The sequence below is a fragment of the Schistocerca cancellata genome, chromosome 5 (genome assembly GCF_023864275.1).
Source record: "Schistocerca cancellata isolate TAMUIC-IGC-003103 chromosome 5, iqSchCanc2.1, whole genome shotgun sequence".
Lineage (NCBI taxonomy): Eukaryota > Metazoa > Arthropoda > Insecta > Orthoptera > Acrididae > Schistocerca > Schistocerca cancellata.
In genome coordinates, this window is record NC_064630.1 from 458078113 (window position 1) to 458105127 (window position 27015).

Consider the following 27015-nt stretch of genomic DNA (forward strand, 5'->3'; position numbering starts at 1 on the left):
GCTTTATCTTGACCGAAACAAACGACTCGTAGCAGATATTTAGTGAGAAGGCAGTCAAAAGTCTGAGAAAATGTATTACTGATAAAAGTGCGAACATAAATAAAACGACATTCAAGTGGCTTCAGCCCTGTTGCAGATGATGACAACAAAACTATAACGTAATATCACAGTGCAGAGAGATTTAATCTAGACTTGTGGCGCCTTTCAGCTATAAATTAGTAATACTTACCTGATTATAAGATAGCTGACAGACTTACAACGTGCAATTAGTTACAAAAGGTTGATTCAGTGCTGGCAGTAGACTGTCCGGCCTTCTCGTGTCCTGCTGAGGTCAGCTGATGGACCTTGATAACGAAGCCGTTGACGAGCCGTAAATCTGCAGCGCCACCTGTGCGGCGCGCGGCGTCGCCGTCCGCGTCGTTACCGCCGGCGCGGTCGTAACGCCCTAATGCGGGCAGCGCACGGTCGTTTTAGTGTACCTCCTCCTCAAAGATGGCCGACCGGACGGGGATTTCGCCATTTAACTTTACGGCGGCTCTTCCCATCTGTTTACGGCCGCTGCTCGAGGGGATTCGTTCTTTTGTTTCTCCGTCGCTGCTTTCTTTCCTCATTCTCCCGTCTGGAACATTCGGAGCTAGAATTGACAATAGCATACATCCGTTTATTTTACCGTTCTCAAGTCGGAGACTTTTAGTTTGAACCTGCTCGCAGCCAGACTAAGAACAAAGAACAGACTGTCGATTTATTTACCCTATACAGCGATTCATTATCGCACACGGCTTGTGATCATGAACTTCCAGTTGAATCACTTCCTAAGAATTCTACAGACTCACTCCAAATCCTGTGAGTTATTTGTTTTTATGAAACGTACTTGACAGCTGGGTGATGAAATTATATGTGATCAGGAAAATGCATATTAATAGCATGTACTGGCGGTGCTTTCGCAATTAAAAAACAAATATGCAAGACTTTAAGTAACATACAGAATGCAAATTGACGGATATATAGCTTTCTAGTACATAGTCAAATTTTGTACGCTAACAATGTTCAGACTCAGTCAGTTGTTGGAGAACAATGGACTCGTTCGATTGTAGTTTTATGTACTGCTCGAATTATTCATTCATTCTTTTGAGTAAAACCACACTAATATGGGTGTCGTTTTTAGTTTTACGTGCTGGTTAGACCAGTCATTCATTCTTTTCAAAGAAACCAGTCTGTGCGAGCAATCGAATGAAAACTGTCTACACACTCCGTTGTAGTTTTGCATAATAACTGAATTATTCCGTATTTCCTTTCAAGGGAAATCAGTCAGTAGTTTTTCTCCCCACAGTACCATTTGTTCGTTCTTTCAAATGAAACCAATCTTATGTGTTCTAGTTGTCTGAGTTATCCATTCATTCCTCTGAGTCAAGCCAATCTATAGTACGAGGGCTATTCGGAAAGTAAGGAACGATAGGTCGCGAAATGAAACCACAGTGAAAATCAGAACTGTTTTATTTGCAATGGTTAGATACACCTTCCAGCTTATTCTCTACACAGTTGCCGCTCAGACATCTGTCATAGCGTTGTACCAACTTTTCAATTCCCTCGTTATAGGAGACACCCGCCAGTGCTTTTTGACAATTTTCTACTCTGGACTGCAGCTTGTTCTCTGTGTCAAAATATTGTCTTCATAGCCACCGGTTCACTTGAGCAGAGATGAAACTCAGGGGTAGCCAATTATGGGCTGTATTGTGAGTAATCAAACACTTCCCATCGGAAACGCTTCAGGAGCATCTTCATTGCCCCTGCACAGTGCGGCTGAGAATTGTCGTGTAGAACGAACCGCATGAGAGTTGTGTTATGTGGATTGCATAGCTTCAGGCGAAATCTTTCACCCGGCCCTCATGCTTGGCAGGAGACGGTAATTTATAGCCGTATTTACGTTCTCACTGTGAGATCAGAACTGTGAAGAGAACATAATGTGATCGAAGGGCCTACTAGACACAGTGTCCAACGCATCTGTGCAAAGCTTCATCAGATTTTCACTGTATTTCCCATTTCGCGACTGATCGTTCCTTGCTTTCCGATAACTGTCGTATTTTCATAAGCTGAACGAAGCCAGTGATATACAAATGGGCTACACATATCCCCAGAGCAGACACCCACACCGAGTGTGTGTGAAGGCATATCATTGGGTACTCCAAAGTTAAAATAAGTATTATACATATTAGTTTAATTATGTACTGTATAGACTAATTCTTCTTTCCATCATTAAAAACTGCTTAATGTATTTCTGTGGATTAAATTGATGCCATTAACCCATAACTAATTAAGTACTTGTGTCATTGGGCATACAAAGTTGAGCATAAAAGTTACTTTCTGGCTACATGAAGAATATAAACATTGCCAGAATTTAGCGACTGTCTGCATTCCGTTTTACTCAAAAGGTGGGATGATGACCACTGATTATAAATTGTTTGAATCATTGCCAGAATTTAGCGACTGTCTGCATTCCGTTTTACTCAAAAGGTGGGATGATGACCACTGATTATAAATTGTTTGAATCAGCTATCTATTTATGGCTAAGATACATATGTATGCAGAAAATACTGTAACGGTTCCAGACGTATGAATCATACCCATGCTTATAAATCTGTTTACATTTTACAGCCTTTCAAAATCAGCAGGTGTTATATTCAATGGGCATGAAGAAGAAATATTAACATTTACACATTGGTATTTTAATGTCACAATGAAGCCTATCTCTATCGATCACTGTAAACTGCCTGTAACCATGTCAGCTTCGCTCTCGACTGCTGGAAGCTACAGTCGGAGTCACTTAATCCTGGGCGTATTCATTTCTGAGCGGAAACACTCGATCGTTTTGTTATTGTTCAATCATTGTTGTTGAGTGCACTTTGTTATTGTCTGCAGCTACTGTTCTTGTCGTTCTGATACTTGCTTTTTACCGTGTTCCAATGAGTAGCCTTTAATTCTGTTCTTCATCCTAGATTATGAATACCGATTTTCTTAATATAATGCAACTTTGGGTGTGGATCAAGACGTCGAAACTTTCAGTGCCGTGGGAATAGAAGAAATCGTATCACAGGATAAAAAGTGATTCTCAGGATAAATCCAGTGAGAAATACTGCATCTGCTAGGTATTCTGAGACTCTATAAATATTAAGAAATTCACAGAAAATTAACTATGACAGATGTTTCTCGTGAATAATATACTTCCGATAAGTGACAGTATATGCTTAAAAAGCGAGTAATTAAGTCATCAAGGAAATGAAAATAATGTAACTTATATACTTTCTGGTCACACCATCTTAACATTTACCGAAAGAGAATTATTCGTGATGGATACAAACCAGCGTGTGGAGAGAGAGCTTCAATAAATTTAAATAAAATAGTAACTGTTCATCTACTTAAACATAAATTTCTAATGTAGCACCAATTGTTAACTTTTAAAACTTAAGATCCATATTTAATAACAGAATTAAGGAAAATTAGTATGCAATTAAGGAAACAGGTAAATTTTGAAAATATTTCAGTTTTATAAGTACACTTTTTATTCATCCCTCATTGAAATAAGGAACGTTATTTGTCTCTAAAAAGTTGGGAACTCTAGTCATGGTTCACTGGTTCACGTGTTACCGAAAAGGCTGGGAAAATATGTAAGTGAACCCGCTCTAACCCGGACAGTGGATGAGAAACATTTTATGGCAGACACTGGTGAAGAGGCTACTTTCATTCGGTTGTTCCATTGCACTGAAAAAACCGACGGAACGGAGAAACAATCGACTGGTCAATGAGTTTTTACAATATGTCGATGGTCCCATCACAATAATTTGGACACCAATGCGGCTCTCAATGGCCCGTACTACTCCTTAGCCGATGTCTGCGTCAGGATGTAATAGGATTTCGTCAGGTCTCCGACTAGATAAAGATAATTGAGAAAGTCGTCCGTGGTAAGGCAGCTCTTAATATTAATTTTAGTCTATGCAAATTATTAGAAGAAAATAACAATAATAAGAAAAACACTTTCTTAAAGTTCTGCAATAATAAAGCACAGTCAAAATAAAATGGAACATCCAGAGGTATTAAGTAACACAGATGGTACGACATTTAGGATTGTGAAGTTGGTCATACATGCATATATCAAATACAATTTTTTTTAAAATAGTTAATTCCACAATAGCTATATAAATGAAATTTAATTTAACGGAACGAAGAACGAGCATTCCTTTGGTCATTAAAAACCAAACTAGCGTTCTGAGACATTTGTTTACTAATTTTTAATGTTTCCAGGAGTATCATCTTTCTACCTTTCATAGCTGCACGAAGAAAGTTATAATGTGCATCAGTGTTTCCCAAACTGCGAGGGGTGCAACCCTCTGGGGGTGAGAGTAACAGATCTGTAAGGGAGGACAAACAGAGCTCAGAGGAAATGATCAGACAAGTCAAAAATTATGTTTAGCTTATTATAGTTAGTGGACTCATTTTTTGTAGGTTTCTTAGCATCAGCATTACTTCGCGCTTCACCTGACACAGCACACTCTTCAGCCTGCACTCTGCATCCTTAACTCAGTACTACGCCTGGTGTACTCTGCAGAAGTAAATAGTATTTATCTTGAGCACTGAGTGAAAATATCTGCAAAAAAGGGAATAACAAAGAATACATTAAGTATGGATTCACTTTTACTGACTGACAGTGCAATACCACTTCTCACAAAAGATGTGCATGCACTTCCTAATGGAATACAAGAGAGTGCAACTGAACTGAAATATGATTTGAATGCTGAAGAACAGTTTTAACAAATGGGGTTGGAAGAATTCTGGGCCAATTTCCTTTCCATTTATCCTGGACTGGCAAAGAGAGCCTTAAAGGTATAGTAATAGTTCCCATCTACATATCTATGTAACACCGGATCCTCCACACTAGCCATCAAGAAAATGGAACATCGCAATCGCCTTAACGTGGAAAGCGACGTAGAAAAAGTATTTCAATCGTCTCATAGATTTCCTTGTGACTTTCATCACATAAAAAAATGATAGACGTGAAAAGTATTGTTCAAATGAAAACAATACCATTTTGTATTTAAGTAAGACACAAAGACATTTCATCTTTGGCTGCCAAGTCGTTTGAAACACCATGCTTTTGTATTACTCTACATTTTATAACCCTCTTTTACTAAAGTGTGGGTTGCAGATTATTGACAAATAAAGTTTTTCGAAAGAGCAAAAATCTAATAAATAAATAAAATAGGGGACATGAGATATTCTGGCGTTGCAATGGGGAGCAACGCATGGAAAAGACTAGGAACCACTGATGTACATCAAATGAACATCATTTCGCTAATAGCTTCTATAGTTTCTAGTGTCTTTCAAATTTAGACAAACTACATCCCACCGCTTTGTCTGACTAACGTACACATGGGCATTTATCCCACTTATGTGTTCAGTTAAGCATATATCAAGTATCTCTTGTCAAATAATACTACTACTTCAATGAGGGACTCTGTCACAAGTTAATTCAAGAAATAGCCTCACAGTGTTTTTATCTGAATTCAGAAGTACCCTTTACATTTAGGTTGAATACTAGTAGCCCTAACAAAAAATGTTCATAAAGTGTTCATGTGTGTAGTGAAAAAAATTATTATTTCCCTGAAGTTAGAAAATGAATGCCTCGGACGTTAATTATTTCCACATCTGGAAAATTCCAGTCGCTCGTTTCGACGTACAGGAAGTTGGATGGACCACTGAAGACACTGCTGTGTTCCAAGTGGGTTGAAATTTGTTGCTGCACTGGAAGTAAACCACACAGAAAATTTTTACTGCCTTTTGGAGAAGACTAAAAAGGAGTTACTAAATAAATTACTTCACTGTAAAGTTCTGGGAGTTTCACGTACGACACAAGAACTCAGTCCAGCGTTGAGTGGGAATCAATACTGAGAAGAAGATTTCCGATCACAAGCACAAGCACAAGCTTGAATCCGTTCTTCGGACTTGCAAGGTGTCATTTTAACCCCATTCTTCTAGTTAGGAGCGGGCTTGGAAAGAAATACGAGAAAATTGTTGCACCATTTAGCACTTCGGAGTAGTGTCTCGGCAGCATCTGCTCATAGAACTGCCCACAGACTGAATCTTTGCAAATAAAGATAACATGTCGACTGACCAATTTAGATATTGCTGTTCGGCTTGAACTTTTCAATCAGCTATTCAGTCTTTGCACGATGGAGAGGTTCATCCTGAAATTCTCTCCTCCTTTGAGGAAGTGTGGCTGCGTTCACAGGATGTGGGAGTGCAGAACAGTTAACGTTGTTGTGAAAATCCTCGTAACTTACATCAAGAGTCTTAGTGTACTTTGAAAACGCTAGGGTAATGTGCAAGTAGTGCAACATTAATTAGCAGAATCCCATCAAATCATAACTCCTGGTAAAAACATGAACAATATACTGATATCTCTTTTGAGATAAATAAATGTAAAAAAGAACTAAAGGTATTTCGTACTGTACTTTGCAGGAGCACATGCCGCCAGTAGGTCTATGATAGTCTTATAAAGTGTATTTTGGTGACAGGAAACATCCGATACTGACATTTGCAAGTTCTTGAAAAAAACGACTTTTTGTCCATGGAGTGACTGATTGATTATTTTGTAAAAAGTTTTTGTTTATTTATAGACGCAATCACATTTTTATGACAGTCATAACCGGTTTTGGCCATACAATGACCATCTTCAGATTCTAAAAGCGGCATACACTGAACATAAGTTCATGCGTTGTCAAACTAGCTATAAAATGTTGCAAGTTCGTCCGCTTTCTCCGCCAGAGTCTATTTCCATAAGGTTCTTCTGGACTAAGCCTCGCGTTATGTCACGCAAAATGATGTGCCACTGTTTCTGCTACTGTTCCCAATGGTGTACTACGTACCACCATGAAGGTCATTTGAAACGTTGGAAGATATTTTATAACATGGCTTAGTTTACAGTCCATAAGAACTACAATGGTGTGCAAAACTTAAGGACAGAAGTAAGTTTCGCATGATGTGTCATATAAAGTACCATAGCTCGATGGAACTTTGACGATACATACAAAGAAGTGCTACAGTACAGAGCAGTACAGTACAGTGCAGAAGGTAAGTGAAAGAAACAGCCCATGAGAGAAACAGAAATGACAATTTTATTCAAAGATAAAAATTAAATGGAAGCCACCGCAGTTTATGACGATATTCAGGACATGGTACTTAGTAGAGATCAATACGAACAGTAGTGCATGCTCTGCAACGTGCTTCCATGCTCCCTGCAAAGGTTGGTAAGGAGTTCTTGTGGTGGGGCGTTCCATTCCTCCAGCAGCGCAGTTGACAGTTGCTTGATGGTCGTTGGTGATGAGAACATGCTGTAATACGCGCATCCTCTCGTTCCAGGAGCACCTCACATGCGCTCTTCGATGCCGTCGCACATTGTCATCCATGAAAATGAAGTCATGGTCGGATTCATTCCAGAAAAGAAGCAGAAGGAGAAGGAGTACTGTGTCGCAGTAACGTTGAGCAGTCAGTGTACCGTGTTCAAAGATTTTGAGGTCAGTACGCCCATGCAGCATTATACCTCGCTGAAACCTGGTAGTCAAGGAAGGCAGGATTCGGTTACGATTATGGACGGGGCCGTAAACAGTTACTATTGGTTCCCTTTTGCAATTATACACATTTATTTTAAAATGGTAATTCCAGACTCAGCAATATATAAAGATATAACACGTTATTAATAACAAACATACAGTAAAACAGCAAATACAACAGCAAAGGTTAACTTAAAAGGACAATCAACTGATCACGAAACAGGTGAGACAAAATGATGATAAACTTGATAGCACAACAATTTAAACCTGATGTAACGCCAAAAATGACAATTAGATAAAAAAATTTACGAACATTCAATAATAAAACACAAGGGTCAGTCACAGACGGTGCTCCAGGGATCGACCTCTGAGTAGGTCCGGCAAAAAATACTTTCGCGTGTGATGAGATAGGCAGCCAAGCGTTGCATTCACTTCACAAGATGGTAACTCAGACTAGTGGCAGTCTAACGAATAACTAATGATAATCTTGCTGAGGCTACCTGACGTCCAATAAACCAAAAGCAAAGAGAGAAAAATACGCCAAAGCCGGAACCGGCGGTCTGGACTCCATCCGCAGAATACTGTGCTTCGAGCGCCCGGAACGAATCACTACCACCAGAGTAGAAGAATTGGCAACGAACCTACAGTGAAGAAAGATGTCAAAACTATACGCCTCACCGGACAGCAGCGGCAAGGCGAGGAAACGTACACTGTCATTTCATACAGTAACTCCCCCCCCCCCCCGCGGCAGGTAACTGGGGCGTTAGCGGCCACGAGGCAGTAAAAACACGGCTGGTTGAACTTAACAAATAGTAACAAACTGAAGGCAATAAATAGTAATTAGAAGTCCAGGAAAGCTAATCAGATACGCCTTCCCCAAGCACCCAACTCGCTGTTACCGCCTCGGCAACGCTACGAGCAGCAACACGAACCCAAGTCACTGGAGAATCGCAAGATCTCACAAAAAAATGGCTCTGAGCACTATGGGACTCAACATCTGAGGTCATCAGTCCCCTAGAACTTAGAACTACTTAAACCTAACTAACTTAAGGACATCACACACATCCATGCCCGAGGCAGGATTCGAACCTGCGACCGTAGCTGTCGCGCGGTTCCTGAGTAAAGCGCCTAGAACCGCTCGGCCACACAGGCGGGCGCAAGATCTCACAGTGATGGAGGTTCCTCTACTTGAATCCAAATGCACTCAACTTAAAGCTTGCAGGATCCGGTTTACGACGAGGTTGTGCACCCTCGTGACTACAGGCCTTCGATCCGGCAGTCCATGTGCGCCACCAGTGGTCCCGGAGTGTTCTCACACTGCGCGGACCTGGCTCCTCCTGAGGCCCCAACCGAACAGCACACCCATCGCCCTGGAAGAACAACGACGTCGCCCCAAAGATAGGGCCACAGTTACTACATATGGATAACCGCCGCTGCTGCCACCAGAGGACAGGCAACGCTTGTCAAACCAAGTGACGCCAGTCAATACCAGAAGAAGACAAACAACCGCAACCATGTCAACTAAACGATACGGTCTGGTCTCCAGCAGAAGACGGAAACCTACAAACAGCACCAACGCGAGCCGCAGCACAGCTCACTCCCGATAGCAAAACAGTTATACCACCAAAATGATCGTGTTCCACAATGTTCGTGAGTACTTTACGTCTTCAAAAATATGGTTCAAATGGCTCAGAGTACTATGGGACTCAACATCTTAGGTCATAAGTCCCCTAGAACTTAGAACTACTTAAACCTAACTAACTTAAGGACATCACACACATCCATGCCCGAGGCAGGATTCGAACCTGCGACCGTAGCTGTCGCGCGGTTCCTGAGTAAAGCGCCTAGAACCGCTCGGCCACACAGGCGGGCGCAAGATCTCACAATGATGGAGGTTCCTCTACTTGAATCCAAATGCACTCAACTTAAAGCTTGCAGGATCCGGTTTACGACGAGGTTGTGCACCCTCGTGACCACAGGCCTTCGATCCGGCAGTCCATGTGCGCCACCAGTGGCCCGGAGTGTTCTCACACTGCGCGGACCTGGCTCCTCCTGAGTCCCCAACCGAACAGCACACCGATCGCCCTGGAAGAACAACGACGTCGCCCCAAAGATAGGGCCATAGTTACTACATATGGATAACCGCCGCTGCTGCCACCAGAGGACAGGCAACGCTTGTGCAACCAAGTGACGCCAGTCAACACAAGAAGAAGACAAACAACAGCAACCATGTCATCTAAACGATACGGTCTGGCCTCCAGCAGAAGACGGAAACCTACAAACAGCACCAACGCGAGCCGCAGCACAGCTCACTCCCGATAGCAAAACAGTTATACCACCAAAATGATCGTGTTCCACAATGTTCGTGAGTACTTTACGTCTTCAAAAATATGGTTCAAATGGCTCAGAGTACTATGGGACTCAACATCTTAGGTCATAAGTCCCCTAGAACTTAGAACTACTTAAACCTAACTAAGCTAAGGACATCACACACACCCATGCCCGAGGCAGGATTCGAACCTGCGACCGTAGCAGTCCCGCGGTTCCGGACTGCAACGCCAGAACCGCTAGACCACGGCGGCCGGCTTTACGTCTTACCAACTCTCGCAGTATGTGAGTACGTCCAGAGTAGCTACTCAGAGTGAATCCTCATCTGAATAGAGTGGGCGACCCTACTCCTCGTTGGCCAGTAGTTTGTTACCATCGTTGATGGAACACAATATAGTACTCACAAGACGAAGAGACCATGCCAGTGCATTCGCCATGCCACTGCATAATGCGAGATTGCGTGCCATCAAGTACTGTTACACGTGGTTGCATCCGCTGTTTGACGTGGACTGCTTTTTGCCTATTGCATAACACAGCGGTCGCCTGTAGCTCTAGACGACCGACGTCGACCACCTCCTCCCCTTCGTATAGCAGTGCCTGTAGTTCGAAATGTCCCCCCCGCCGGCAAACACTAATGTGGATGGAATGAGATTTTCACTCTGCAGCGGAGTGTGCGCTGATATGAATCTTCCTGGCAAATTAAAACTTTGCGCCGGACGGAGACTCGAACTCGGGACCTTTGCCTTTCGCGGGCAAGTGTTCTACCAACTGAGCTACCCAAGCACAACTCACGCCCCGTCCTCATAGCTTTACTTCTGCCAGTACCTCGTCTCCTACCTTCCAAACTTCACAGAAGCTCTTCTGCGGACCTTGCAGAACTAGCACTCCTGAAAGAAAGGATATTGTGGAGACATGGCTTAGCCACAGCCTGGGGGATGTTTCCAGAATGAGATTTTCACTCTGCAGCGGAGTGTGCGCTGATATGAGACGAGGTACTGGCAGAAGTAAAGCTGTGATGACGGGGCGTGAGTCGTGCTTGGGTAGCTCAATTGGTAGAGCACTTGCCCGCGAAGGCAAACGTCTCGAGTTCGAGTCTCGATCCGGCACACAGTTTTAATCTGCCAGGAAGTTTCACTGATGTGGCTAATAACAAACACCTGGGCTACACTTGTCACCTTTTGTCCTTATTCCGGTTTTCCTGAAGATTCTTCCCGTTGTGAATCTATTTAAATGTTGTATCCTGACCATGTTGCACTGAAGAACAACACCACAGTGCACCGTAACTGCTCGCCAGTTGACACACTGCCTTTTCCCGTTTCTTCAACTGCCTCGTGCAGCGCTGTCAGCCCCATTTAGCGCTATAATCACGCTGACCTCACCGATATTAGGTCCAGCATTCTGTGTACGACTGGGAGGCCTCTGGCAACATGCACCCGCCCTTTCATTATCTTCTACGCCGTTTCAAGTGAAAAGTAATTCCGTGGTCCTGCAAGGAAAAAAATGGTTCAAATGGCTCTGAGCTCTATGCGACTTAACTTCTGAGGTCATCAGTGGCCTAGAACTTAGAACTAATTAAACCTAACTAACCTAAGGACATCACACACATCTATTCCCGAGGCAGGATTCGAACCTGCGACAGTAGCGGTCGCTCGGTTCCAGACTGTAGCGCCTAGAACCGCACGGCCACTCCGGCCGGCCCTGCAAGGAAAATCTATTCTTTTGCAACTGAGATGTCACTGTCTATGAATTTGTCTTTTCTATTAGTCTTGTTCTTTTGACAACTTTACATTTAAAAATGTATAACACTTAAAGTTTTGGGCCGCCTCAGTTGGCAAAGACGCAGCGCTTTTTCTATAGGACATGTGTTCTTTCGATGGCTTTTAATTGCACATCATTCAAACTCTTGGGGCTCACATGCCCATTTTCACTACAATTGGCTATAAACCATTTTGCTTAAAGACTTTTTTGTTTGCTGAGGTATGCCGAACTATTGCTCCTGTTCAGTGAATTTCAGCGTTTCCTGTGCACGTTGAGAATCATTGCATTACAAAAAGTAAATGTTCGCTGTCTTCGCAGTCAGATCGTGTTACTAAGTTTAACTCATCGGTCGAAACTTTGTAAGGGAGAGTGTTGCACCCAGTGTAGCTAGGAACAAACAATGTTTTGTGTCGGTGCTTTAGTCTACTGAATCACACGAAGACATGCACACTAGAGAGCGCCATAAGAAGTTTCCGCTATTTTCTGTAGGTTTTGCTGTTGTTATGATGCAGCATTTGTAAATATTTAGAGTCCTATATATTTAAGTGCTATATAAAATAATAAAGCTATTTGGAATAGGCTGTTAATACAGCTATAGAATTTTACGGTGAGTAAAATCTAATAGTCATGGGGGATTTAAATGTCATTGTAGGGGAAAGAGTAGTACTGGAGAATATGGATTTTCTGATAGGTATCAGAGAGATACTAAAAGGTATCAGATAGATTATATAATGGTAAGACAGAGATTTAGGAACCAGGTTTTAAATTGTAAGACATTTCCAGGGGCAGATGCGGACTCTGACCACAATCTATTGGTTATGACCTGTAGATTAAAACTAAAGAAACTGCAAAAAGGTGGGAATTTAAGGAGATGGGAACTGGATAAACTGAAAGAACCAGAGGTTGTAAGGAGTTTCAGGGTGAGCATAAGGGAACAATTGACAGGAATGGGGGAAAGAAATACAGTAGAAGAAGAATGGGTAGCTTTGAGGGATGAAGTAGTGAAGGCAGCAGAGGATCAAGTAGGTAAAAAGACGAGGGCTACTAGAAATCCTTGGGTAACAGAAGAAATATTGAATTTAATTGATGAAAGCAGAAAATATAAAAATGCAGTAAACGAAGCAGGTAAAAAGGAATACAAACGTCTCAAAAATGAGATCGACAGGAAGTGCAAAATGGCTAAGCAGGGATGGCTAGAGGACAAATGTAAGGATATAGAGGCGTATCTCACGAGGGGCAAGATAGATACTGCCTACAGGAAAATTAAAGAGACCTTTGGAGATAAGAGAACCACTTGTATGAACATCAAGAGCTCAGATGGAAACCCAGTTCTAAGCAAAGAAGGGAAAGCAGAAAGGTGGAAGGAGTATATAGAGGGTCTATACAAGGGCGATGCACTTGAGGACAATATTATGGAAATGGAAGAGGATGTAGATGAAGATGAAATGAGAGATACGATACTGCTTGGAGAGTTTGACAGAGCACTGAAAGACCTGAGTCGAAACAAGGCCCCCGGAGTAGACAACATTCCATTGGAACTACTGACGGCCTTGGGAGAGCCAGTCCTGACAAAACTCTACCATCTGGTGAGCAAGGTGTATGAAACAGGCGAAATACCCTCAGACTTCAAGAAGAATATAATAATTCCAATCCCAAAGAAAGCAGGTGTTGACAGATGTGAAAATTACCGAACAATCAGTTTAATAAGCCACAGCTGCAAAATACTAACACGAATTCTTTACAGACGAATGGAAAAACTAGTAGAAGCCGACCTCGGGGAAGATCAGTTTGGATTCCGTAGAAATACTGGAACACGTGAGGCAATACTGACCTTACGACTGATCTTAGAAGAAAGATTAAGGAAAGGCAAACCTACGTTTCTAGCATTTGTAGACTTAGAGAAAGCTTTTGACAATGTTGACTGGAATACTCTCTTTCAAATTCTAAAGGTGGCAGGGGTAAAATACAGGGAGCGAAAGGCTATTTACAATTTGTACAGAAACCAGATGGCAGTTATAAGAGTCGAGGGACATGAAAGGGAAGCAGTGGTTGGGAAGGGAGTAAGACAGGGTTGTAGCCTCTCCCCGATGTTATTCAATCTGTATATTGAGCAAGCAGTAAAGGAAACAAAAGAAAAATTTGGAGTAGGTATTAAAATCCATGGAGAAGAAATAAAAACTTTGAGGTTCGCCGATGACATTGTAATTCTGTCAGAGACAGCAATGGACTTGGAAGAGCAGTTGAACGGAATGGATGGTGTCTTGAAGGGAGGATATAAGATGAACATCAACAAAAGCAAAACGAGGATAATGGAATGTAATCGAATTAAGTCGGGTGATGATGAGGGTATTAGATTAGGAAATGAGACACTTAAAGTAGTAAAGGAGTTTTGCTATTTGGGGAGCAAAATAACTGATGATGGTCGAAGTAGAGAGGATATAAAATGTAGACTGGCAATGGCAAGGAAAGCGTTTCTGAAGAAGAGAAATTTGTTAACATCGAGTATAGATTTAAGTGTCAGGAAGTCATTTCTGAAAGTATTTGTATGGAGTGTAGCCATGTATGGAAGTGAAACGTGGACAGTAAATAGTTTGGACAAGAAGAGAATAGAAGCTTTCGAAATGTGGTACTACAAAAGAATGCTGAAGATTAGATGGGTAGATCACATAACTAATGAGGAAGTATTGAATAGGATTGGGGAGAAGAGAAGTTTGTGGTACAACTTGACCAGAAGAAGGGATCGTTTGGTAGGACATGTTCTGAGGCATCAAGGGATCACCAATTTAGTATTGGAGGGCAGCGTGGAGGGTAAAAATCGTAGGGGGAGACCAAGAGATGAATACACTAAGCAGATTCAGAAGGATGTAGGTTGCAGTAGGTACTGGGAGATGAAGAAGCTTGCACAGGATAGAGTAGCATGGAGAGCTGCATCAAACCAGTCTCAGGACTGATGACAACAACAACAACTTCAGAGAGAAGAAAGGCTGATTGAGTTGAGCAATAAATTTCAGATAGCAATAGCGAACGAATACTCTGTTCAAGGACCACAAGAGAAGGGGGAATACTTGGAAAAGGCTGGAAGTATGGGAAGATTCCAATTAGATTATGTGGTGGTCAGGCAGAGATTCCGAAATCAGATACTGGATTGTACAGCGTATCCAGTAGCACATATAGATTCAGATCCCAATTTAGTAGTGGTGAAGAGCGGGCTGAATTTTAAGAGACTAGTCAGGAAGAATCAATATGCAAAGAAGTGGGATACGGAAGTACTTTCAGAAGAGGTACTCTTCAAGGTATCCCGAGGCTGTAGATACTGCGATAACGAATAGCACAGTAGGTAGTTTGGCCGAAAAGGAATGCACACCTCTATAAACAGCAGTCGCAGAAGTTGGAAAGGTAAACATTGACGAAACCATGGTGCAACGGTTAGTTCATGTTTAAAGACTTTGACCTCAGTGCGGCGAATCATTAATGCCGACAATAGTATAAATGGGCTGCGAGAATTGGACGTTCCGTGATACGGACGCATCTCTCTGGAATAAGTAACCAAAGATGTATATTTGAGGACTCTACGTGAAGCGATTACAAAGATCAGACGTGTTTTATGTTGGAGAGATTTTGCTATTGTTGTGCGACGCTATTAAGCTCCATTGTGAATGTTTAGTTAGTCGATGGCACAATAAACAAATTCAAGAAAATAAAACTAATTCGAGGAGTGCATTTATTAATTTATAAAAGATTTGACAAACATTCTTCATATATCACGTGACGTAGATCGATCGGAGGTGCAGTGTGGAATGATAGTGCGAGCCTGCATCTTTTCACATTTTCACGGTCAATATTCGTCGAGAGATTAAAGCAGAAGCAATGAACATTTCGTCGATAAAAAAGTTACACACATCAATCTATACGCATCATACAACATAGCAGCTAGTTGTGCCGAACGATCTTCGTAGCGAAACAAACATTCTAGAGATTTCAGGTGGAGCAGTTTCGACAAGGAGTATCAGTAAGATCGACGCTGCGCGACATATATCTGGCTCTCCTGTGGTATTTAAAACCAAAGACTTATATTCTATAGCTTTAAAAAGACTGAAGCTAAAACCTAAAGAAAACCACTGAAAATCATAACCAAAAAATACCTAAATAAATAAGAAGCAGAGAATTTTCTTAAACAAAATTTCTTGAATAAATAAATAAATTAATTAAAATATAATAAAATGGGTAACAGTATAAATATTCAGCTGTGCGACTAAGAAAGGAAGTACAAAAAGTTCAGGGAAATTCAGGAATACAGAAATAAAAGTCAGTAGAAATGAAATAAATATAAATTACAGGGAAGCTAAGGCGAAAAGGGCGAACGAAAAATGTGAAGAAATATAAAAAGAAATGATTTTCGGAAGGACTGACACAGCATATAGAAAAATTAAAACAACCTTTCCTGAAATTAAGAGTAAGGGCGGTAAGGTTAAGAGTGCAATGGGAATGCCACTGTTAAAATCGGAGGAGAGAGCGGATAGCTTGAAAGAGTAAATTGAAGGCTTCTATGAGTGGCAAGAATTGTCTGAAGACGTGATGCAAGAAATAATAAAAGCCGACATGGAGGAGAAAGGGTATACGGTTCAGCATCAGAATTTAAAAGACCCTTTGCATGACATAAGGTCAAACGAGACAGAAGGGATCGATAACAACCCATCGGAATATCTAAAGCCATTGGGAGAAGTGACAACAAAACAACTATTAAGTTGCTGGTGTATTGAGTGTATGATACTGGAGATGTAAGGTCTGACTTTCGGAAAAATGCCACGAACACAATTAAGAAGACATCAGAAGCCAACAAGTGCGAGAATTACCGCACAATCAGCTTCACAGCTCATGCATCCAAGTTGCTGACGAATAGTATACAGAAGAAAATTAAGGATTTGTTGGATAACCATCAGTTTGCGTTTATGGAAGGTAGATGCATCAGAGAGGCAGTTGTGACTTCACGGCTGATAATGGAAGCAAGGCTGCAGAAATTATGGGAAAAACAGAGGTAAACTAAAGTGAAAGTTGCATAATATAGAATATCTATTAAAATACAATGAGTTCAAGAACCAAGAGGGAACAATAAGATTGGAAGACCAAGAACAAAGCTCTTGGATTAAAAAGGGTGTAAGACAACGATGTAGTCTTTCGCACCTACTGTTCAATCTGCACATCGAAGAAGCTATGACGGAAATAAAAGACAGATTCAAGAGTGGGATTAAAATTATAGGTGAAAGAATGTGAATGATAAGATTCGCTGATATAGTTGTCCTCAGTGAAAATGAAGAAGAATTACAGGATCTGTTGAATGAAATGGACGGTCTATTGAGTACGGAATATGGATTCGGAATAAATCGAAGAGAGACTTAAGTAATGAGAAGCAGCAGAAACGTGAACAGCGAAAAAGTTAACATCAGAATTGGGTATTACGAAATAAACGAAGTTAATGAATTCTGCTACCTAGGCAGCAAAATAGCTCATAATGGACGGAGGAAGGTGGACATCAAAGGCGGACTGACACTGGTGAAAAGGGCATTCCTGGCCAAGAGGAGTCTACTAGTATCAAACATAGGCCTCAGTTTGAGGAAGAAGTTTCTGAAAATGTAGGTTTGGAACGCAGAATTGTATGGCAGTGAAAAATGGACAGTTGGAACACGATAGAATAGAAGCATTTGATATGTGGTTCTACAGACGAATGTTGAAAATTAGGTGGGCTGATAAAGTAAGGAATGAGGAGGATCTCCGCAGAGTCGGCGAGGGAAACACTGACAAGACGAACGAACAAGTTGATAGAAGATACGTTAAGACACCAGGAAACAATTTGCATAGTACTAGAAAGAGCTGTAGAGGGTGAAAACTGCAGAGGAAGATGGAGACTGGAATACACATACGGCAAATAATTGAGAATGTAGATTGCAATAGCTATTCTGAAAAGAAAAGGTTGCTAGTGGAGAGAAATTCATGGCGGACAGCATAAAAATCAGAAGACTGATGAGTCTAAAAAATAAATAAATAAAAGATAAAACAAAAAAGCTAAACAGTACCGGTAGGGTAGTATATAAGCGACGTGAACAGCATCAGGCATTGAATGATCACAGTGAACGGCACGGAAATCGTTGCATACTCGTGTCAACTGCGTTATGGAAAGTTTGAAAGGCGCCTCAGTGTGGTCTCTATTTGGCCGATTGGTCAGATTGTGCAATATCCAGATTTGTGAGTTATTCGGATGCGACAGTGTCCCGAGGTTGGACTGTATGAGAACGTGAAGGCAGGTTCTGCTGGACAACGTCTGACCTCCACAAAGGAAGATCACTTTATTGTGCACTAAGCACATCGTCGCCCTTTCACATCTGCGCCAGCCGTTCAAGAACAAGTGCTGGACTCCCTGCAACATTCTGTGCTATCCAGCATCATTCTTCGAATACTATGAAATTACCGCATCACGCCTAAGCAGTCGTTAACATTACAACATAAATGATTCGTTTGGCGCGATGTCGTGACTGCGAGTCACGCAGTGCTGACGAATGGCATCGCATTGTGTTGTGCGATGAATCACGATTCTGTACAACCCCACGCGATATTATCGGCTGTGACCTGGGGATATGCCCCATTGTGTCAATATTTTGGAGAGCACGGTGACGTTACTCCTTTTGTCATGGTCTGGGTACGCACCGGTTATGAATTCAGGTGATGGACAAGAGTGTCTGACGGAACGCTGACGCCACAAGGGTACGTCACTGACATCATACCTCCTCGTGTGTCTCTTTTCAAGCTACAGTAACATGTTGCCACTTGTAACAGGACAATGGTCATCCACAGAAGGCGCGTGTCTCTGTGCACTTTCTACGTCGTGGTCAGTACTCCCGCGGACAGCAAGATCCCAAATTTGTTCCTGATAAAGCATGTGTACCACCAGGTCGGTCGTCACTTCCATCCCACTACCTGCCAGTATACAGGATATAAGGACCAGTTGAAATGGCTGTGAACCCGCTTACCTCAGAAGAGCATATAACGGTCTTATGACGCCCTTCCCAAGCGAATCAGTGCATGAATCCAGGCCAGGGGGAGTGCAATGTCATACTGATAGGTGGGCCCATACTACCAAGTTATTTAGAAATATGAGTCGATTTTGTAATCACATACACTCTCAACCCGTGAAGGTTCCTTCCGTTTCCTCTTCCATCTCTCAGTGCTTTCTTTTCTTGTCAGGCAGTGTTGCCTTTTTTTCGTCTACAAGTCTTACTGTTTCTCATTCTTTTCTTTTACTTTGTTATCCTATATCTGACGGTGGTAATTTTTATTCTAGTTTCATTTTAATGACGGAGGCTACGATAGTAGACATGGAAGAAACTGCTTCGGTAATGAAGAAATTCACTAATCTTCAAGCTGATAGAGTTCATCAGACGTGCATTGAGAAAAAATAACAGTGATGTAATACTATGTGAGGAGAATGTATTATCAAATGCCTCTTACCTATAATAATAGCTTTTCTAATCTAAATGATATCACTTCCTCTGCTTCAGCCTCATGGTCTTAGGCGCCTTGCCACGGTTCGCGCGGTTCCCCCCATCGGAGGTTCCAGTCCTCCTTCGGGCATGGGTGTGTATCTTACCCTTAGCGTACGTTAGTTTAAGTTAGATTAAGTAGCGTGTAAACCTAGGGACCCATGACCTCAGCTGTTTGGTCCAATAGGAACTTACCACAAATTTCCAAAAAAATTTTCCTCAGCTTCACTGTTTCTTTATTTCCTTTAAAACTGGTTATTTCGGCTCAATAGTGTTACCATGTGATTCTATTAATCTACAGTGACTAGCCACATCGTCAATTGAAAACATTTGTATAGCTGAAATTTTAAAAAAAGTGTCTGAAAGTAAATAAAACAGCTTAGTTCAGGAAAATGTTGTTGTTGTTGTTGTTGTCTTCAGTCCTGAGACTGGTTTGATGCGGCTCTCCATGCTACTCTATCCTGTGCAAGCTTCTGAATCTGCTTAGTATATTCATCTCTTGGTCTCCCTCTACGATTGTTACCCTCCACGCTGCCCTCCAATGCTAAATTTGTGATCCCTTGATGCCTCAGGACATGCCCTACCAACCGGCCCCTTCTTCTTGTCAAGTTGTGCCACAAACTCCTCTTCTCCTCTATTCTATTCAACACATCCTCATTAGTTACGTGATCTACCCATCTAAACTTCAGCATTCTTCTGTAGCACCACATTTCGAAAGCTTCTATTCTCTTCTTGTCCAAACTATTTATCGTCCATGTTTCACTTCCATACATGGCTACACTCCATACAAATACTTTCAGAAACGACTTCCTGACACTTAAATCTATACTCGATGTTAACAAATTTCTCTTCTTCAGAAACGCTTTCCTTGCCATTGCCAGTCTACATTTGATATCCTCTGTACTTCGACCATCGTCAGATATTTTGCTCCCAAAATAGCCAAACTCCTTTACTACTTCGAGTGTCTCATTTCCTAATCTACTTCCCTCAGCATCAACCGACTTAATTCGACTACATTCCATGATTCTCGTTTTGCTTTTGTTGATGTTCATCTTATATCCTCCTTTCAAGACACTGTCCATTCCGTTCAACTGCTCTTCCAAGTCCTTTGCTGTCTCTGATACAATTACAATGTCATCGGCGAACCTCAAAGTTTTTATTTCTTCTCCGTGGATTTTAATACCTACTTCGAACTTTTCTTTAGTTTCCTTTACTGCTTGCTCAATATACAGATTGAATAACATCGGTGAGAGCTTACAACCCTGTCTCACTCCGTTCCCAACCACTGCTTCCCTTTCATTCCCCTCGACTCTTATAACTGCCATCTGATTTCTGTACAAATTGTAAATAACCTTTCGCTCCCTGTATTTTACCCCTGCCACCTTCAGAATTTGAGAGTATTCCAGTCAACATTGTCAAAAGCTTTCTCTAAGTCTATAAATGATTTCTTCTAAGATAAGGCGTAAGGTCAGTATTGCCTCACGTATTCCAACATTTCTACGGAATCCAAACTGATATTCCCCGAGGGCGACTTCTACCTAGTTTTTCCATTCGTCTGTAAGGAATTCGCGTTAGTATTTTGCAGCTGTGACTTATTAAACTAATAGTTCGGTAATTTTCACATCTGTCAACACCTGTTTTCTTTGGGATTGGAATTATTATATTCTTCCTCAAGTCTGAGGGTATTTCGCCTGTCTCATACATCTTGCTCAACAGATGGTAGAGTTTTATCATGACTGGCTCTCCCAAGGCCGTCAGTAGTTCTAATGGAATGTTGTCTACTACCGGAGCCTTGTTTCGAATCAGGTCTTTCAGTGCTCTGTCAAACTCTTCACGCAGTATCGTATCTCCCATTTCATCATCACCTACATCCTCTTCCATTTCCATAATATTGTCCTCAAGTACATCGCCCTCGTATAGACCCTCTATATACTTCTTCCACCTTTCTGCTTTCCCTTATTTGCTTAGAACTGGGTTTCCATCTGAGCTATTGATATTCATACAAGTGGTTCTCTTTTCTCCAAAGGTCTCTTTCATTTTCCTGTAGGCAGTATCTGTCTTACCCCTAGTGAGATAAGCCTCTACTTCCTTACATTTGTCCTCTAGCCATCCCTGCTTAGCAGTTTTGCACTTCTGTCGATCTCGTTTTTGAGACGTTTGTATTCCTTTTTGCCTGCTTCATTTACTGCATTTTTATATTTTCTCCTTTCATCAATTAAATAAAATATTTCTTCTGTTATCCAAGGATTTCTACCAGCCCTCGTCTTTTTACCTACTTGATCCTCTGCTGCCTTCACTACTTCATCCCTCAAAGGTACCCATTCTTCTTCTACTGTATTTCTTTCCCCCATTCCTGTCAATTGTTCCCTTATGCTCTCCCTGAAACTCTGTACAACCTCTGGTTCTTTCAGTTTATCCAGGTCCCATCTCCTTAAATTCCCACCTTTCCGCAGTTTCTTCAGTTTTAATCTACAGTTCATAACCAATAGATTGTGTTCAGAGTCCACATGTGCCCTGGAAATGTCAGTAAAGTGTTTGGGAGTCATCGTAACGTAGAATTATATAAATAGAAAAGTCTCAAAATTTATATAATTCTACGTTACGGCGACTTCCAAAAATACAAAAATCATCAAAACCAGTTGTGATATGCAACTTTGCATGAACTTAGTACCTGAACACAAAGTCAGGGTCAGGACGTTTTGAATGTGAAAACGTCAATTTCACTACGGAATAAGTGCGAATTTGGATAAATCATACGTGACACGTAGGGTAAACCACCCAATTATTGGCACTTTAAGAACATGTCTGTAGACTAAATTATGTATCCTCAGTACTTTCCTTGCTTGAAGTATAATTCTAATACAAAACATACTAGAATATTAAAGTAACATTATGATGCAATTACGAAAGTTTTATACTTTATTTTCCATGTGAAATAAGTTCCTTAAAAATATGTAAAATTTTACCAGTTATTGGCACAATTTTCCAGTAGTTGGCATGCACATTACCAGTCACTGGCACCCCCAATTTATAACGACTTTACTTATTATTAATAATATTATTACTCACAACTACCTATTACAAGCTGTTCCTAATACTTGGTAATGCAATAGAAGGTGAAAATTAAGAAAATAAAGAAAAACTGAGAATCAATTTATTAATTCAGTAAAATTACATAACACTCTATACAAATACAACTATGAATTACAGAAACACCAAATTGAGTTTGTTCTCAGTCCTTTTCTTTGTGTGAGTACTATTCCTGAAGAACTGCTATGCATAGGCCTTTGTGTGATGCAAGCAGTAAGAATTTATTCCACCGATTCGGAGAAATCACTTTCATCATCAGAGGCATCAGTATTGTCACTATCATGTACCACGTAACAATTATGGCATACAAAGAGATTATCATCTGAATCATCTTGGATATGTAGTTGATGCCCACTGGGGATGCATGTAGAGTGGAAAAGTTTTTACAGCTATTACATTCATATCCCTTCTTGGAAGAAACACTTCTTGTACATTTGAAGCACATTCCACGAAACACTTTTTCTTCATTCCTCATGCAACCACTTGTAGAAGCTGGAGCGCTCTCAACCTCTGAATGCTTAGCTTGGGATGTCAGCTCTGTAAGAATGCTGGTATCTCTCTTCATTTTCTTCCTTATATTAATTAGTTCAGTAGCTTGCTTTTTCATTTTCTTCTCTTCTCTTTCCTGCTTTCGTTTTTCTTTCTGTTTCATGGCATCCTCCTTCATTTTTAACTTTTCCTCGTGCAGGTTATTCCACTTTCTTGAGGTTAAAACAAATGGGATTCGTTCCACTTGTCGCTTTCCTTTCCTTTTTGGCGTTTCTGGCCAAAGAAGCACTTCGTTTATTTATTTGGTTGGAGTTTTATTTACTATAGGCGTATCTTCTGTGTCATCTCTTCCTGATTAACTCTGGCTAGCTTCCTCACGCGAGGCATGTTGTGGATTTGAAATGTTCAGGTTTTCATCAGAAAGGGACACGTTGGCATCTGGCGTGATTTCAGTAGCTTTCTGTTCCTGTTTTTGGTTTTCATTTTGATAACATTTCCATAGCCGATATAGAAGAAAGAAATCTTCTCCTTGAGCGTTTTCCGTCACATTCTGTATAGTCTCAAATTCATTTATTTTCTCTTCTCCAACAACCTGAACAAAAGTGTTGTGTGGAAGAGGCAGGATTTCCGACTTCCTGCCGTTGCCGTTAATATTATTGCGGTTAGAAACATTCTTACCCAAGCACTTCGAGAAATCAATGTTATTTGGGTTCCATGGGTACAACCCGGTAGCTTTGAAACCATTTGTAATTGTGTTTTCAAGGTCCATTTTTTCAATCATTTCTTTCAAGATTGGTGCAAAGTCCTCTTTATTTATAGCTTTTCCACCGTTGTTTGTTTGCCATGTGAATGCAGCATTCTTCCATTCACTTTTGAGAGGTCTGAAGGCAGCAACAGCAGCAGGCTATAATATTCGTGTAGAATTGGGATACAAAGATGTCAGAATAATTTTAAGATCTTTACACATGGGTTTTATGCCCATCAAGAAACGGACTGGTCGTAGGTTGTTATTTTCTTGGAGATATGGATGAAAAACGTTAGCTATGAACTCGAAGAAAACTTCAGATTTCATCCATCCATTGTCGCTTCTCCCGATGCCCCACTTTTCAGGAACCTTGCTGATAACGTTGGTAGGAATTCACTGATAGGGGTAAATTATCGTTGGAGGGCACATCTTTCCATCTGCTGAGAATGTGCACATGACAGTGAGAGTAGCTTTGGCTGGACCTTTCTCTACTTCATAGACATTTTTACAGCCCGTGCGTGCAAGTATAATATCTTTCTTAGGGCATAGAACAAAATTAGTTCCATCGCCATTGAAAATACGGCTTGGACATGACAGCACATCAAATACATTTTCCTCCTTAAGGAGGTCTTCTGTGGACGTAAACCATCCTCTCACGTCTTGTTCACTAACACAAGCACTTGCAGCAGTTACACCCTCAGTTGTTCTTTCAGAAACTTCCGGATGCCTTTTTAAAAAGGCAGAATACCATTTGTTACCAGGAGTGTCATCCTTAAAAGGATTAGGACGTTTACTGTTATGAAGAAATTCTCGCACACTTGCCTGAATATCTTGTTTTCGCCGTGGGAATCCCTTCCGAGTACATTCAAAGATCCACCTGAAAAGATAATTAAGAATATTGGCAGATATAATGAATTAGCTTGTAAATTGTCAATGACTCAATCTACAGGGGTAGCAATACTCACCAAACAAGGGCGTTTTCCTCTTCTGTGCTCAGTATAGGCGCTGGCCCATGGGATGTTTTGGTATATTTATTACTCAGCCGATATTGTAATGTTGATCTGGGAATCCCGTACATTCTGGACGCTGCTTTGAATGAGATGCCTTTCTTTACTTCTTGGAGTGCTTTCTGAAGCCTTTCTTCACTGTATGAATATTTTCGCCTAGGACCCATATTTCATTCAGTTTACTTCTATAATGAAAGAGATGCAGAAAAATGTTAAAATCAATGCCAATTATTGCTTAATAATTTTCCAGTCATTGGTACATAATTTTCCAGTTATTGGCACACAATTTTCTAGTTGTTGGCACGGTGCCATTTACTCGTTACAGTTATCATTTGAAGTTGCTGTTTTTACAGCCACATTTATTTCCCATTCTTATCAAGATTAAAATTAATTTCACTATGAAAGTGAATCAATGCAAAATACCAGTTGTTGGCACCTGGTGCCAATAATTAGAATTACAGGCTTTGCAAAATCCAGTTATTGGCACATCTTAAGCTTCTACACTTTTGAGGTTAGAATGTTTCAATTTATTCCAGTAACTCCATACTGATTGTATTTGATAACCATGGTATCATAATTTTGAAATATGAGATGTCCACACAATTACAGCACTTAATATACGGCAATATTTCTTAACTTACCTCTTATAAAATCCTTTTTTGCACAGGGAACTTCACAACAATCGACTTCAGGTCAGCTTCCCGCCAAACCAGTTCCCAGAAGGTGTTGAAACAAATGCAGCGCAACAAGCTAAAACAGAGGTCTTCATCTGTTTCTAAAACAGCACTACCAACTTAAAAATTTCCTTATTACAAAATGTTTCTTAGCAGGGTGCCAATTACTGGTGGTGTGCCAATAATAGGGTCGTTTACCCTACGTGCCTAGTTGTAAGTAGTGTATCTTAAAATGGCAGCATTTTACCTGTTACAACGGGGGAATCACCGTTGCAGGCAGCTCAGAATGTGCGCAGAACTTTGCGAAAGCATTTGCAGCATCCGTCGTGCGGAGGACTCACCCTAAAGACTTCGGCTCTCATTTGCCAGTCTCAACACTGCGGAGTGCCCGGGTCGTTAATCATTCTCAAGGCGATTAAAGAAACATGGGCTGAGCGCCGCCCTACAAGACCGCGCTCCACCCCTATTAACAACCGCAATTTACCACAATTTCCTGTCGGCTCCGAGTCCGCTTCCCTTCACCCATTAAACGAGAAAACGCGCAGCTGGCATCCTTCTCGAGGAGTTGAGAGCAGGCAGTGCGCGCTGTCCGTAATTGTTTCTGATCGCTGAATCTCGTGACTTCGACTGCCTCTGCTCAGATAAGGGTTAGCTACTACAACCTCAAGCGAAAGGATTTAAACGCACATTGCAACTAGTATGGCTTACGGTTTAAATTATTAGGTGTCGTGTGTAGCACTGTTAGAAAACAATATGTTGATCTTTCTGCCTCCGGTCGCCTCTTCAGAGTGAATAACTTGATAGAAAGAACTCTTCTTCTCCTTCTTCTTGTTTTCCGTGCATTGTCCTCGGTTTCATGGGGCTCGCTCAAATTGCATTAATTATTTTGTACCAGACTGTTTCCTGTCTCCAAAGTCGCCATTTGCGCAAAGTCGTGCGCGTCTCCGGCCTATGAACTGTACACAGCGTGTTCCGAAACTATTCGTTCAAATTAATACAGGAGGTAGAGAACATCAAAACGTATTTAGATAATGAACGTGTGGTCTCTGAAGTCATCTCTTGTAAAGTTCGACAACGGTGACGAAGTAAGCTGTTGTGTTGGTGTCACTGATTGTGAATGTATACTGACATTCAAAACTACCTGTGTGCAAATGGTTCTCTGTACTGGTAGGATGTACTTCTGTATGTTAGGGCGTATTTCCAGTATGAAGGGACGCTGGCTCATGTCAGCAGTGATGTAAGGAAGCGTCTGAGGGCCACTTTCGGGAATCGATGCATCGGCCGAGTTGGCCGTGTGGCCTGGCTAACCAAGTTCAAAAATTTTCAAATGTGTGAGAAATATTATGGGACTTAACTGCTAAGGTCATCAGTCCCTAAGCTTACACACTACTTAACCTAAATTACCCTAAGGACAAACACACACATGACCGAGGGAGGACTCGAACCTTCGCCGGGACCAGTCGCACAGTCCATGACTGCAGCCCCCCTAGACCGCTCGGCAAATCCCGCGCGGCGGCTAACCAGGTCCCCTGACCTCACGTGTCTGGATTTTTTCCTCTGGGGGCACACGAAGCAGCTGATGTACGAAACTGGTGTAGAAACAGAAGACCTTCGCCGACATGCCAGAAAACTTCGAGCGGACACAAGGATCAATCGGCCGACTACGCATACAGGCCGTGATCGCGCATTCGAGCGGTTCCTGTGAAGGCCGCTGCTGCAAAGGACATGCTAAACTACCATCCGTGTAAATCGTCCGTAGCGTCAGAAATGCCGTCAGGGAGTATAAGTACC